This window comes from Heterocephalus glaber, unplaced genomic scaffold (assembly GCF_053883595.1).
Source record: "Heterocephalus glaber isolate CG9 unplaced genomic scaffold, H.glaber_assembly_v1.0 deba00000281, whole genome shotgun sequence".
Lineage (NCBI taxonomy): Eukaryota > Metazoa > Chordata > Mammalia > Rodentia > Bathyergidae > Heterocephalus > Heterocephalus glaber.
The window spans coordinates 11,908,343-11,924,040 of record NW_028258139.1 but is presented as its reverse complement, the minus strand read 5'-3'; the positions used below and the strand labels follow the sequence as shown (position 1 = coordinate 11,924,040).

At 45.7% G+C, this 15,698-nt stretch overlaps 1 protein-coding gene across 5 annotated transcripts in view; it reads right to left on the bottom strand.

Moving 5' to 3' along the window:
* Positions 1-15,698, bottom strand: part of Arhgap39 (Rho GTPase activating protein 39) — a 171,141-nt gene that overhangs the window by 89,015 nt on the left and 66,428 nt on the right. For 3 of the 5 annotated variants that reach the window (XM_004837666.4, XM_004837667.4, XM_087182919.1), the window contains exon 1: positions 9,002-9,156. The exons of 1 other annotated variant lie outside the window; for it this stretch is intronic. The gene's annotated coding sequence lies outside the window, so the exon portion shown is untranslated. Of the gene's footprint in view, positions 1-8,971; positions 9,157-15,698 lie in introns of those variants that run through there. One more of the 5 variants, XM_087182903.1, reaches the window with a different exon arrangement.

The following is a 15,698-nucleotide window of genomic DNA, read 5'->3' as shown; positions in this document are numbered from 1 at the left end:
CAAAACAAAACAAAATATCAAATAGAGTAAAATATTTAGAAATAAAATTTTAAAAAGAAATGTAGATGCAATGAAAACTACAAAACACACACACACAGATAAAAAGCAACTGGCATGGTGGCGCTCTCAGCACTTGGAACGCTGAGGAAGGAAGATCACTGCAAGTTCAAGGGAGGCCAGGGATGTACAGTGAGTTCAAGGATAGTTTGAACTGCATAGTGAGACCCTGTCTTAAAAACAAAACAACAGGGCCGGGAATTTAGCTCAGTGGTTCCACCACCTGCCTCACAAGCACAAGGTTACTTAGTTCGATTCCCGGTACCAACAACAAATATATATATATATATATATATATATATATATATATCAATCAATGTATAGAGACAAAAATGTAAGTCTGAGCTAAAACTATAAAACTCTTAGAAGCATAGGAGAAAATCTTTATAATCATGGATTAGGCAATAGTTTCCTAGCTACATCAAAGTACAAGCAAATAAAGACAAAATACAATAAACTGTACTTCATCAAAATTAAAAACTTTTGGCTGGGGATGTAGCTCAGTGGTGCCGTTGCCCGCCTGGCAAACGCAAAGTCCTGAGATCTATCCCCAGTACTGCAAGATTAAAAACTTTTTTTTAGGCAGGGTGTCACTATGTAGTTATCCCTCCCCTCCCCCACGGACCGAAACTGGGTCCTTGTGCTTGCCAGGCAGGTGCAGCACCACTGAGTTACATCCCCGGCCCTGTCACTATGTAGTTTAGGCTGGCCTTGAACCCACTATGTAGTCCACAGTGGCCTTAAACTTGTGGCAATCCTCCTGCCTCAGCTTCCTAAGTCCTAGGATTACAGTCATGTACCATCATGTCCAGCCACAAAATTTAAAACTTTCATGATCCAAATAACACCATCAAGAAGGTTTAAAAAAAAATACCCACAGAATGGGAAAACATATTTGTAAATCATGTATTTGATCAGGGATTTTCATCTAGAATATATAAAAATATCAGTAATAAAGATGAGCAATTCAAAAATGGGCAAAAGATCTGGACATTTCTCCAAAAATGATAGACAAATGGTTAATAAGCACATGAAATGATGTTCAACATCTTTAATCATCAAGGCAATAAAAATCAAAACCACAACAAGATATCACTTCACATCCACTAGGATGATGGCTATAATAAAAAATATGGACAGGGCTGGCTTAGTGCCACTGTGCCTGCCTCGAAAGCACAAGGTCCTGAGTTTGATCCCTGGTTAAAAAAAAAAAAAAAAAAAAAAAAGGCAACAGGGCTAGGGGCATATCTCAGTGATAGAGCATCCTTGCCCACCAAAGAGTTAGGTCCTGAGTCCAATCTCTAGCATTGCCAAACAAAACAAAACAAAACAAAAACAAACAACACACACACTCAGAAAATAAAAATATGTTGCAAGCTGGGTACACACCTGTAATCCCAGCACTCTGGGAGGCTGAGGCAGGAGAATTATAAATCCCTACTTGGTCAATTTAATTGGCTCAGCAAGACCTTTTCTCAACAATGAAAAGAGCTGGGGATTTTTATCAGTGTAAAGGTCCTGTATTCAACCCCTAGTACCACCACGACCAAAAAAAGAAAAAGTTAAGAAGGTAGAAAATTGGAACCTATCTATATATTCCTGGAGGGAGTACAAAGTGGGACAGCTGTTTTGGGAAGCAGTTTGACATTTCTTCAAAAATACAGACAGAAGTATAATATCATCCTGCAATTTCACTTCTAGGTATATTCCTGAAAAAATTTAAAATAATTTAGCATAAAAATTTATACATCTTAATAGCCAACAAGTGGAGGTGACTCAAATGTCCATGGATGGATGAATGGATAAATAAATACAGTCTGACCATATAATGGGTACCGGCTGGCAGAGAAAAGGAACAGCGTTGTGATGCAGGTTGCAACACATTGAGAAGCAGGACCAGCACTGGGACTAGGTGCCTGCACCAGCCCCTCCCATCACCATGACCCTCATCAGCCTCTGCCCTGTGCCACTCACCTGAACCACAAGCACAGATGAGTCATTTCTGTGTTTCTTGCCAGTGTCCAGACTTGCTTCTGACAACACGGCCTGGGTGACGCTTCATGTACACTGTCTTGACTCAGCTCAGCAGTCTGGCTGGCCTTCCTTGCGCCCTCTCCTGCTCTCTTCCCTGCTCGACCCCAGGGATGCCACATGAGCCAAACCCTTCCCTTTCCTGTGGGCTCCAGGTCTGGCCTCACTCCCCCAGAGGTTTTCCCTGACCCCCCTCTGCACAGAACTCCCTAGTTTGCTCTTACGGCCCTGTTCCCATCCTGCAGCACATGGACTGCAGTTGTCAACCATGTGTCTCCATTCCTTGTACTAGACACTGAGCTTCAGAGCAGGTTCCTCACCTTGCAAGGCAGCCCACACTGACTAGTTCTCCAGGATCTATGGATGGAAGACTAGAAAATCGTGACAACCTAATCCCACTCTAACACTGGCACTCCCCTCCCAAACCAGAGCTCTCAATCACTCACATGTGCTTACACTCAGGAGGAAGCGAAGAGTTGGCATCAAACTTCTCCAGATATCCTCTTACACCTAATGTATGCTAACTTCAGTTGGTGAACCCCTGATGTTGGTTCTCTTTGGGACCTACCCAGTCAGTCAGTGTGAAATGCAGCCTGTGGGGTGTCTCATCCTCTGTGAGGGTGGCTCTCAACTGGGCCACCATGCCAGGCTCTGAGGGGAGCTGACAGAGCCCCTACCCCAGCAGCATTTCCCAGACAGCTGTGCAGGTCTTCCACATGGAGCTAGTAAGGAAAATGCAAATGATTTATAATTTTAAATACATCAGAATGTATCAGGGATAGATAATAATGTCACTAAATTCTAATGCTTCCTGAAAGGAAATGAATGGATAACAGTGGAGCTAGAAAACTGCCATAGTCCTCTCTGCTTTATGGCATTCTGACTCCACAGTGAGTGGAGATGAGACAGGCTCTCCTCCAGGAGACAATCCCAGTTCTACACATTGCAGTCAACCCACCTCCTGACCTGCCAGGTGCCTGCTCATCCCCTCCTCACACTGGACACTCCAGTCACAAAAGCTGCTGATGGCTGTGCCCCTGTACTGTCTGCTGCCCCTCCCACCTGAGGCCACTCTTTTGAGCCTAGTGCAGAGGCCCTGGCGCAGCAGCCAACTGCTTTCCTTCCTACACAGGGTGTCCCTTTTCTCCAGAAGCCTGCTCAGGCTCAGTGACCCCTAGCTACAAGTGCTTAGGACTCCAGGGCACTGCTGTCACAGGGTGTGAGCACTGATCACTCCGGTGTCTCAACAGAGCCTTGGCCTGTCTGATTTACCTTGGGGGCAACTGGGTAGCACACAGCAGGTGACAGGGCAGACAGAGTGGAGCAAGAGTGGGTGGAGCAGACAGAGCCAGGCCCTGGGGCTCTCTCGAACAATGTAAAAGGGTTTTATCCCAGTTAGGCCTGTCCTAGGCCCCAGCAGCCTGGGCAGGAAGGCCCTGCCATTACCAGAGCCCTTTGTTATTCCTGCACATCTATGGGAAGGTCCCACATGAGGGTGTCTGGGACCCACAGCATTCATTCCTCCCAGCTCGTAGTTGCTTCTACTATTTCTAGCTGGAAAAAGTAGGAATGTTCATAGCATAGCTAAATTCTAAGTACAAAATAAAAGGCCAAGACTGGGCTGTGGCTCAGTGGTAGAGCACTTGCCTAGCAAGTGCTAGGCCCAACACCACAAAACAAAACAAAACAAAACAAAACAAAACAAAACAAAATGCCAAGACCACCCCAATTAAATAGAAAAGCAATTTATCTAGAGTTTCAGAAGCTGCCTCACCTTAAGTAACTAGCACATGAACTCTGATATATAAATAATGTGAGACCTGTGGTAAGGAAACATTCTGTGTAGGTTTCAGCATAATACTGACTTCTGGGAATAACCTGATGGCCACCACAAAGTTCCAGGGAACGGCAGGGGGTACTGTAACAGAAAACCACTCTCAGAGCCTAACAACTGAGCCAAACAACTCTGGTTCAATCCAAGAAAGAAGCACCAGCCACCCTAATTGGTTAGTGTTGGGGCCTCAAGCAGCTTAAAGAAAAAGCAGACAAGGTGAAAGGGGGAAGACAACAAACGCCATGGGCCAGACCAGGCTCTAGTGCCTGTGCTCAGCCCCTGAGTAACAGCTGTCTCATCCACAACTTATTTCTGTCTACACTGCCCTCAACTACTCTTGGTGTTTATCTTGTCTTAGACTGGCTTACAAGAGGATAGAAGTGCTGTTGGCTCACTAGCCTCTTACAGATAAAGTTGCTTTAACTCTTAAGCATATATAACACTCAGAAGTCGACAGAACTCTCTGAAACCCAGTCATATTCCCACCTCAAGGCAACCCTGAATGGTAGACAGGACAGAGGTTCACCAGCAAGGCATGGCTACCTTAAATTACAGCACAACCACACTGTAGAACACCATGCAGCCATGGAAAAGAATGTAGTGGAAAATGTGATCTGAATAACCTTCCAAATGCAGTTGAAAAAGGCAAGGATCAGAAAGGTTTTGGAAAGGGAAGTGGAAAAGATTACATGCACAGGTTTGCCTGCATAGTTACAAAGTATCTCTAGAAGGAGAGGAAAAGCTGGCCACAGAAGCCTCCAGGGAACCAGGCTGGGGGAGAGGCAGAAGAAGGCTTCACTGAGCACCCTTTGTACCTTGCACCATGAGAATGCATCATCTGCTCAAAAATAAATAAAATGTAAAACTTTTAGGAGGCAAAAACAAGGCAAATCTACTGAGAATCAAACAATTTATACTTCAGAAAGCAAGAGACAAGAGAGGCCCTAGTTAGTCGAAAGCAGCCAATATGAAGGAAATGATGGTCACTCCAGCAGCCCGTGGAGCATTCTCTGGAGCACTCTAGCCCAAACCTACCCATCTTTACTGAAGATATAGGCACCATGCACCAAGACATTAAGAGTGCAAGTGCCTCTGTTGCCCCCAGGCCAGGTAGAGATAGGCATGCCACCCAGAGTACCACTGAGGTGGGACAGAAAGAACCTGATGGGCTAAGGGGGGAAGAGGAGGGCCTCCTACTGAGTCCGCTGAGCCAAGGTCAAAAGCGCTAAAGGATCATACAAGCTTTTGCTTGTTTTGGGGGAGGAGTAGCCCAGTGGCCACACAGCCCTGCCACTGTGACCAAAGCAGATTGGTGGAATGTGGTCTAGGAGGCACTGAGCCAGAAGAAGCACAAGGGTAAGGAGCCTGGGTGCCATCCTGGACTATAACCCTGGTCTCCACGAGTCCCTGGCTACCCCCTCTCAAGGGGACAATCCCAAAATGCCTCCAAATACTGCCAAAACCTGGGGGAGGGTATGGTCAAAACTCCCAGGGTGAGTACATATCACCTGAGCAGTTATGAGGAGGGGACGGAACAGTTCATAGCTGAGAGGGGGAGCTAGGATGCCAGGTTTCTGGCAGCACCAAGCAAATGGTGGTCCCAAAGCATAGAGAGCCAACCCCACTCTAATACATGCATAAATAATTCAGTAGACATCAGCTGTTTAATTTTAAAAGTACTAAATAAACAATACTTGATAAGCACTTGTATAGAGCCTTTAAAAATACTCCTAACACTAAACAGTATGATTTTTTTTGCCACAGAATTCCAGGGACTTTAAAAAATAAAGTAGGGAAAAGCTGACCAAATGTTGAAAAAGAAACAAACAAACAAACAAACAACTCCACCCAGCAAAGCAAATAAGGGCTGCCAAGCTCTTCTCAGAACACATGCTGTCAAAAACCAGTACAAGTTCTACCTCAAGATTACAAACCCCAGGGAGCAGTCCATAGCATCAAAACCCAGGTGACGGCAATGAAGTTCTTCTACATCACTGCCACACTTTAGGGGTTGACAGGATGGCAGACACTACTGACCCATTCAAGTTTAGGAAGGCACACCCAAGTAAATGACAGCCACAGGGATCTGAGGTTCTGACATGGAGCAGTGCCGCAGGCCAGGTGGGGGGAACATTCAAGCAGAGTGGAGACAATGATCAGAAGACCAAACCCAGTCAGACTTGATCACAGGGCACAGGGAAGATCAGCTACCCAAATTTGGGTGCTACTCAAAGGAGCCAATGAAAGACACAATGAGGTGGGTGCAGGAGGCCCATAGGTGGCGGACACCTGAGGGTAAAGAATCTACATGGGGAGGCAAAAACAGCAGCAATGGGCAAAGGACCAGTGTCCAACAGCCAGCCCAGTCCACTCTGCGTGCAGCAGCTGCACACCCAGTCTGCGCTACTAAGCAAAGCCTTGTGGTCTCCTTATTCGAAACCCACAAAGCCAACTGTGAGAGAAAACATGTAAGATCCAGCACAGCAAAGGGGTTTTGCTAATAAAACTAGCTATCTCAGTATAATGAACCAAGAAGAAACTTAACAAGTGGCTGCACTGGCTGGATGGCACTGAATTTCCCTGTAGTGTGCAGCTCCTAAACCACAGCCTTCCGCCCAGCACACATGTGGGAGAGAGGCAGGACAGGCATTTTAAAAAATCTGTTACCACTTTTCAAAAATATTAAACATTCTCACCCTCAATATCACAAATTTCAAGACTTTACTTAAAATGGGAGGGGTTTCCCCTAATTTTTGTGTCATATAGTATAAAGGAGGTAAAAAACTAGAGACTGAACTCAGAATCTTCAGACTGAGCTAATCTTTAGTTTTTCTGTGTGTGGGGGGGGGGGGGGGTGTTTTGTTTTGTTTTTTTGAGACAAGGTCTCACTTTAGGATAAGTTGCCCACACTGGCTCAAATCCTCCTGCCTCAGACTCCCAGAGTGCTACTAAGTTCTCACTTTCTGTTCCTCAGGTCCTCACCTTCACTTAAAATTTATTTTAACAAGTCACCTTTCCTGTTACAAAATAACCCTGAAATATAACAATGGCTTTGGAGATTTGACTCAAATAGAGGGAGGGCATTATCCAGAAACTGCTTACATCTCATTTCTGTCAACACCAACCCTACCTAACTCAGGGATTGTAAGTACATACTGTAGTATTCTAGAGTGGTTCATAAGAAGCTTTTATTTTTATTTTTCTTTCTTTCCTTTTTTTTTTTGGCACCAGAGATTGAACCCAGGACCTTGTGCTTCATTAGAAGCTTTCTTTCTCCAAAAATATATTTTTTAGAAGTTCTATGTGATTATTTAACTACATGAGATTTGTTCTTCTTTTGTCTTTATCAAGATGTTTCTCCTAATACAGCCTCAGCTTGCTTGTGTAAGCAGCCAGAGCCACAGACTTGAGGCTGGTGTAATCCTATAAGGGCAGTGTTGATGGTCAGCTGAAGAGCCCATGACCCACCATATGCACCCACAGCATCCAATCCAACCCACAGCTAACTCTGTAGCACCCACACCAACCCATAGCTAACCCCACGACACTCAGGCCAACCCACAGCTAACCCTGCCAGGCCAGAATCTTGGCAGTATGAACAATTTCTAACTTTAAAAAGCACTCACAATGTGCCAGGCACAACGTGTTTTACAAGTCTTAGTTCACTGAGTCTTCACAACAACCTTCTTGGGCCAATACATTAGTGTACCCATTTTACAGCCAAGGAACCAAAGGCAAAGACCCTGATATGACCACAAAGCTAGTAAAGGAAGAGTCACAACTCGAAGGCCGTCAGCCTGGCTCCAGAACCTGCTCTCTTGTGCACACTGTTCCTCCAGGCTACTTTCTCCATTCCCTCCAGCATGCAGTGAATCCCAGCCCAGGATGGCGGTCACACCTCACACCTCCCCACCCCTCGCTCACTGTGAAAGGTGAGCCGCGGTGGGAACCACCTGCTGTTTAAAGCCGGTACCCAGGACTCAAGTGCTCCATTCCCCTCCCCAGCTCCCAAAGACAAACGTCGGTATTGTCTGCACCGGGGGAGGAACTGAAGCCTTGCAACTGTAGGTTTTTCTGCAGAGGTCACTGAAGGCTCGACCAAACCCGCGCACAGTGAAGGGGGAGGGGCCCAGCCGCATTTTTGCCGCTGAAGCTGCGCAGCGCCCACAGCAGCTGCGGCGAGCAGCAGAACGGAACACACCCACAGCTACCGCGCCCGAGCCGGCCGCACGCTTTAAAATAAAAACATCCGGCCGCGGCGTAGGGCCCCGGTCACCGGGAGGCCCCGGAGGGAGTCGGAAGGACCAGCAGAGCCTGCCGCAGAGGCCGGGCTGCCTACTGCAGGCAGCCATGCCCCGGCCTGGAGACGCCCACGGCACCCGCGCCTGGCACACAAAGCCCGACCCGGGACCCCCGGGGGACCCCTTGTCCCCAACCCCGCCGCATCCCGGGATGAGACGGCGCCCTGCGCAGGAAGGGCACACTCACACCTGTCCCCAGCCGGGCACAAGCGTTCACACCTGTCCTCGGGCAGGCACACGTGCGCTCACACCTGTTCGGCAGAGGCACCCACACACACCTGTCCTCGGGCGGGTACACACGCGCTCACACCTGTCCTTGGGCGGGCACGCGCACGCCCACATTGGTCCTCATGCAGGGGCACTCACACATACCTGTCCTCGTGCTGGGCACCCAAACACACCCAAGCTCAAGCCAGGCACACACAATCACAGCCATCCTTGCGCCGTACATTTTCACACTCACAACTATACTTGGACAGGGGGACATATGCACTCACGCCCACCCACAGGCCGGGCACAATCACACTCAGGCCTTCACCCTGCGACGCCCGCCCTCTGGCCGGGCACACTCACACGCACACGCACACTCACTCTCGCTCGGGTACATGCACGACGGCTCACACCACCCTCCCGCCTCTGCGGTCGCCGAGGGCCCGGACTCCTCGCGCGGCCAGGGCGGGGGCCTCCGCGGGGTCGGGCGGGCCGCGGGCCCGCAGCGCGGAGTCTCCGCCATCTTCCCAGCCCGCACCTCCGCCGCCGCCGCCGCTCGTGCTCTCACCCTCATCCCGCGCCGCCGCAGCCCCTCATCCCGGCCCCCGCCGCGCCCAAGCTGCCCGTGACTCCAGCCGCTGCTAGCTCCGCAGCTCGCTGTCCTCGTCCTCCGCCGCTGCTGCCGCCGCCGCCGCCGGCCCAGTGCGCGGCGGCCGCGCGTCCCCCGTCACCAAGCGCAACCCCCCGCCTCCAGCTCCGCCCCCGCGCCGCCGAAGCCTTCGCCAGGGGGCGCTAGCATGGGGGTTTCAGTGCGCCGGCGCCGCCGCGCGGCACGCCGGGAGCCAGGAGTTTGAGGGGAGGGGTTGCTCGCCCTACTCTCGCCAGGCCGGTCTCGGAGTGGCGCCAAACCCACCTTCGCACACCGGAGTTTACCTGCCACGCGGTGCTTGGCGTCCTTCAACTTCTCCCTACGTGGTGTGGGTAACCGCAGGCGTGTCCTGGATTGCATTTGTGTCATTCTACCTGCTCAAACCATGCTAAGCTTCCTACATCTGAGATTACTGGAAAGATACAGTCTGTCTGTCTCTCTCCTTTTCCTGGGCAGTGGGGTACAGGCCCTTGGGCTCTAAGGCAAGCGCTCTAACACTGAGCTACATCCCCATCGCTTGTTTTTATTTTTCAGTTTAGAAACAGGATCTCGCTAAATTCCTCAGACTGGCCTCCAAGTTGCGATCCTCCTGCCTCAGCCCCCTGAGAAGCTGGGATTACAGACGGGCACTAGGACTTCTTTCTTATTTTCTTTTTATCATTTTTCTCCTGATAACTCAGCTCCAGCCTTACTAATGTTCACTTTTGCTACTTTCATTTCTGTAAGTTGCACTTACCTACATTTCCAGAGAAACAAAAGGACCCAAGCCCTTCCATGACAACACAGCTGGGTCAGTGCCAGAACCCATCCTACTATATCTACCCACTGCTGCGTACCTTGGCCCTGCGGCATCAGACACATTTTGCCTTTACTCTGTGAGTCATCTCACATTGCCCCATCATGCAAATGGACAAGTGCTCCCGTTTTGTGTCCCCCTCTCCCTGTGTTGTCTGAGGAAACCCAGCCTGGATGAGCCTCACCATTCTCCTTGGACCCTGGAGAAACTTCAACCAGACTGAGAGGCTTGCATTTGAACACTTGACCACAAACTTAAAACAAGTACTTCACGCTCCCAAGCAGTCTTGTCATTTTCTCCATGAGAGTATGTCTCATACTTGCTAAAGCAGCCACCAGATTACTTCTCAGGCTCCTCGAGAGAAAACCAAAACACTTTTTTTTAAACAGGGTCTCACATAAGTAACACAGGGATAGGGGGGAGTTCTCCATTGTTGGTGAGAGTATGGACTGGTATGTCCACTATGAAAATTAGTATGGATATTTCTCAAAAAACTAAATCTAGAAGTTCCATTTGACCCAGCTATTTCTTTTCTAGATATCTTCCCAAAAGAGTTAAAGACATCATTCAGGTATTAGAGTGATTTATGTATACCCATGTTTATAGCAGCACAATTTATAATAGCTAAATAGATATGTCCATCAACAGATGAATGGATAAAGAAACTGGTATTTATACACAATGGATTACTATTCTGCCATAAAGATAAACTTAAGTCATTTATAGGAAAATGGCTGTATCTTGAGACCATAATATTAAGTGAAGTAAATTAAACACACAAGCTTAAATATCACATGGTTTCTCTTATATGAGAAACCTAACATATAAATAAAATGCAAAATAAAAGAGAAAATAGAGGAAAAAAGAGAAGAAAGTTATTGCAATCCAGCATGGCCAATGTGTCAAAAACTGTACCTTGATTTAGTATAATTGTTTCATGTGTTTTATATGTTTTTTGGCCTATTGGTCTGGTTTTAATCTGTGTTTTTAGCCAGGCATAGTGACACATGCCTGTAGTCCCAGCATTCAGGAGACTGAGGCAGGAGGATTCCTGAGAGTTAGAGGTCAGCCTGGACTCCTAGAGTGAGTTCTAGGCTAGCCTGAACTACATAGCAAGACCCTGTCTCAAAAATGAAATAATGGGCCCAGGATTTAGCTCAGTGGTTCCACCACCTGCCTCCCAAGTGCAAGGTCCTGAGTTCAATCCCCGGTACCAAAAAATAAAATAAAATAAAATAGGGCTGGGGATTTAGCTCAGTGGTACTGCCACCTGCCTTGCAAGTTCGAGATCCTGAGCTTGATCCCAAGCTCGATCCCCGGTACAAAAATAAATAAATAAATAAATAAATAAATAAATAAATAGAAATAAAATAAATATTTTTAGTTAACTTGATATTTAAAAATAAATAAATCTGATGCCGGCCAAAGAAAAAGATGGAAAGAAAAATGGGGACAAGAGGAATTGAGATATGTTATGTACATGCCCCATTTCCCTACAATGAATGTAATCGGTATGTACTGCAAACATGTACAAATAAAAATTTTTAAAACGTAAAAAAAAAACCAAACAGGGCCTAAGTTGCCAAGGGGGTGGGGGGCTTAAATTTGTGATCCTTTTGCTTCAGCCTCAGGTATGCACCACCATGCCCAGCTGAACCAAAACTCTTATCAGCCAAACCATAGTTTCACCCATATCTGCCCCCCTGCTTTCCACCCTCTAGAATGATGCAGGTGGTGTTTCCCTGCTCCTCGGGAACCAAGAACTCACTTCTGCCCCCTCTATCAGCAATCTGCCCATCACTGTTGAATAATTTCAAAGAATATACAAACATTCTCTGGTATTCTTATAAAAACAAAAGTCTTCTTTAACTCCAATCTCCCCTTCCCACCCCAAATCTTATTCCCCTGGGGGCTGTGTTCTCAGAATTCTTGCCTGCACCTCAACATCATCTTTTTAAACTATTATTCTCTCTTCACCAATTGATTACATGGCAACAGTCTTGTTTAGCTCACTTTTTGCTGAATTTAGTGCATTCTTTTTCTGTTGTCATCTCTTTTTTTAGTTTTTTAAGACGGTCATGCTGTGTAGTTCAGTCTGGCCTTGCACTCACTATGTAGCCCAGGCTAGCCTCAAACTCACAGCAACCTTCCTGCCTTGCCTCCCGAGTGCTGGGATTACAGGCATGGACCACCATGCCCGGTTTTCTGTTGTCATCTTGTTGCCCTGTCAGGAATGTCCAAAACATTGCCTTTGAGTTGCGGTGTCCAGGGGGCACTGGATGTTTGTATCTAGGACTCTGAGAGATCGCCCTGTTGGGTTATGTACATGCAACACCACAGGACATTAGAGTCTGGGCCAAGGATAATGGGTGTCCACACCCATGCATCCTAGAAAGGTGCCACACACGGCCTGTGGGGAGTGGACATGGTTCCCCTTTGCTCTTCAACTGTCCTGTGAGGTGAGGGAAGGACCTACAGGAGCTGAAATGAGGGATCCCATGGAAACAAGGTTAGACCCAGAGAGAGGGGGATTGCTTTCTTATTTCCAAACTCCTTTCCCATCCTCCACCAAAAGGTAAGAAGATTTATATAATGGAAAATTAAAGTTCAAAAAAGAATACATTAGGGGAATATAATCTGAAATAAAAGCAAGGTAGCCATCTTAATATAAGAAAAATAATTCAAATATAAAACATAAATGGAAATTATGCATGCAAAATATTATTATATGCATTAACAATATACTTCAAGCAGAAAATATACACATGGAGAATTTGCAAAAATTGACCATTGTAGTACCGAAGACTCAATAAATCCAAGAAATCAGTGACATTCAAATTATAATACCTAGTCAAAATGGAATAAATTTTGAAATGAATTATAAAGCCATCATGAAGATGTAGCCTATGTGTCATGAAACCCCCTCAACAAAGTATTAAATAATCCTTCAGTTAAAGAGGAAATAAAGAAAAATTTTAATAATTAGGGCTGGGGGTATAGCTCAGTGGTAGTGTGTGCTTAGCATGTGTGAGATCGTGGGTTCAATTTTCAGCACCAAAAAATGAAAATAATTATTAGGACTAGAGTTAAAGCAATAGAGAAAATTTAAAATAGGTTTTTCAGAAAATAAGAACAATTTGAAAACTTTGACCTAAATATTCAACTCCAGAAGTTGGAAAAGGAGTAACAAGGCAATACCAAATAAACAAGAAGGAAGAAAATGATAAAACATGGGCAGAAATCAGTAAAATAAAGGACAATAATAACAAAATATAAAGTATCAGCAAACTAAAAACTGAAAATGTTAAGAAGGCAGGTTAATGAGACCATCACTTTGGTGAAAAATGGCTAATTCTCAGTAATTCTTAGAACCTCACTGTCTTTGTTTAATCTTTTCTGGTTCCTCCTGATCTTCCCAGTTTTCCAGGTTAAGTAGCCCAGGGCTCACCCTTGGACCTTGTTTACTCTTTAACTATACTCATTTTGCCTTGGTGACCTCATAAAAAAATTCATGCCAGGCATGGGGGCACACACCTGTAATCCCAGCTATTTGGGAGGCAGAGGCAGGAGATTGCAAATTCAAGACTAGCCTGGGCAATTTGGCAGATTCTGTCTCCAAAATAAAACAGAATAAGAGGCTGAGAATGTAGCTCAGTGGAAGAGGGCTTACCTAACATGTATGAGGCCCTGGGTTAAATCCCACCCTTACCCCCCAAAATATTCAAGTTGGGCATGATGGTGCATGCCTGCAATCCCAGGACATGGGAGGCTGAGGCAGGAGAATTGCCAGGCATTCAAGGTCAACCTGAACTAAGTTGTGAGATCTTGTTTCAAACAACAACAACAACAACAACAACAACCCAACAAAAACAAAAAATTCAGAATCACATCAATATATAAAAATTGATGGGGAAAGGCTGGTTATTGAATATTAATATATTCTTTTTTGGGAAGCTATATGCAGAAAAATTAAGCTATACCCACATCTTATATGTACTAAGTCAAATTTCTAATGCATCACAAACATAATTATGACAAGACTAAAACACCAACAGAAGAAAATAAAAGAGAATACCTTATGGAAAGTAAAAACTTAGAACCACAAGCTGTGGACCAAAAAATTAGCTAATTTGCTTATCTTATTTTTGTTTTTGTTTTTTTGAGACAAGGTCTCACTATGTAGCCCAGGCTAACCTCAAACTTGAGGTGATTCTCCTCAAGTGCTGAGATTATAGGCAAATTTGCTTATCTTAATGTCATCAGAAATTTAATACAGTAGATGGTAGACCAGAAGATATTTGCAATATAAACCTGAAAAGTGGTTGATGCCTAGGATATATGAGAACTCTTGCATTATCAACAAGAAAAAAAAGAAAGTAACTTCAATAGAAAAGCAAGAAAAAAATATGGAGAAAATTCACAAAATGCGAAAGCCTGGATGGTACTGGAGATCATCAAGCTTACTTGGAATCCACGAAATAGAAATTGAACCCAGCCCTTGGGAGGCTGAGGGAGGAGGAGCACCACAAGTTTGAGAATAGGCTGGGTTACATCATGAGTTCAAGGCCAGCCTAAATCACCTGGCAAATCCCTGTCTCAAAAAACTACAACTAGAAAGGAAAGAAAGAAAGGGGGGGGGGGGAGGAAGAGAGAGAGAGAAAGAAAGAAAGAAAAAAAGAAAGAAAGAAAGTAAAGAAAGAAAGAAAATTGAAACAAATGTGATGTATCTCTGAGTGCACATGTGATTACCAAAAAAAAAGTTAGGAAAACTGTATAACTAAGTATTGGTAAGGCTCTGGCAGACAGAGAATCCTCCAAACTGGTAGTGGGAATGTGTATCAATTCAGGCACCATGAGAAATGGCCTAGTGGCAGACAGTGAAATTAAACACATAGATATCCTATGGACTGGCAGACCCTTTGTGGGTGCATAACCCAGAGGGACTGTTTCACAGAGACTGTGCAAGAAGGTATTCAGCCACCTGTGCTCCCAGAACTCTGGGAGGGCTCAGCCAGGAATTCCATGAGGTTGAGCTCAGCCTGGGCAATTTATTGAGTTGGTAAGACCCTGTCTCAAAATAAAATATTTAAAAAATGGTTACAAGCATTGAAGCAGTGGAGATTAAGAGATAACTTGGGCAGTTATCTTTGAGGAGCAATAAATAAACAAAATGCAGGGGATGCAACCTGAAGTACATATTGTGCATCAGTTAGAGATAAAGAACTAGATGTAGGGCCGGGGATTTAGCTCAGTGGTTCTGCCACCTGCCTCACAAGTGCAAGGACCTGAGTTCGATCCCTGGTACCAAAAAAAAAAAAAAGAACTAGATATACAGAGACCAAGCAAAAAGTCTAAAACAGAATTGCATAAAAAAGTAAATGTGGTGCACTCCTGCAATCCCAGCTACTCAGGAGGCTAAACAGGAGGGTCACAAGTTTGAGGTCAGCCTGGGCAACTTAGTGAGACCCTGTCTGAAAAAAAGGGGGGGATATATCTCAGCTGTCCTTGAGTTCACCCCTAGTGTTGAAAACAAACAAGAAAAAAGAAAAAAAATGAAAGAAGGAAAGGAAGGCTGAAATGAGCTTTATATCACTCTGTGTGCTATGGTTTGGATCTTAAATGTCCCCCAAAGGTCCATGTGGCCAAGTCTTGGTCTCGAGGGTGGCACTACTGGGAGGTTGTAGAGCCTAGTGGGAGGTGGGAGGTCTTCATGTGATTGGGACCATGGCCCTGAAAGAAGCTGTGGGACTCCAGTCCCTTCCTCTTTCTTTGAACTCCTGGCCACAAGGTGAGCAGTTTTGCTCTCCCATATGTTCCCAC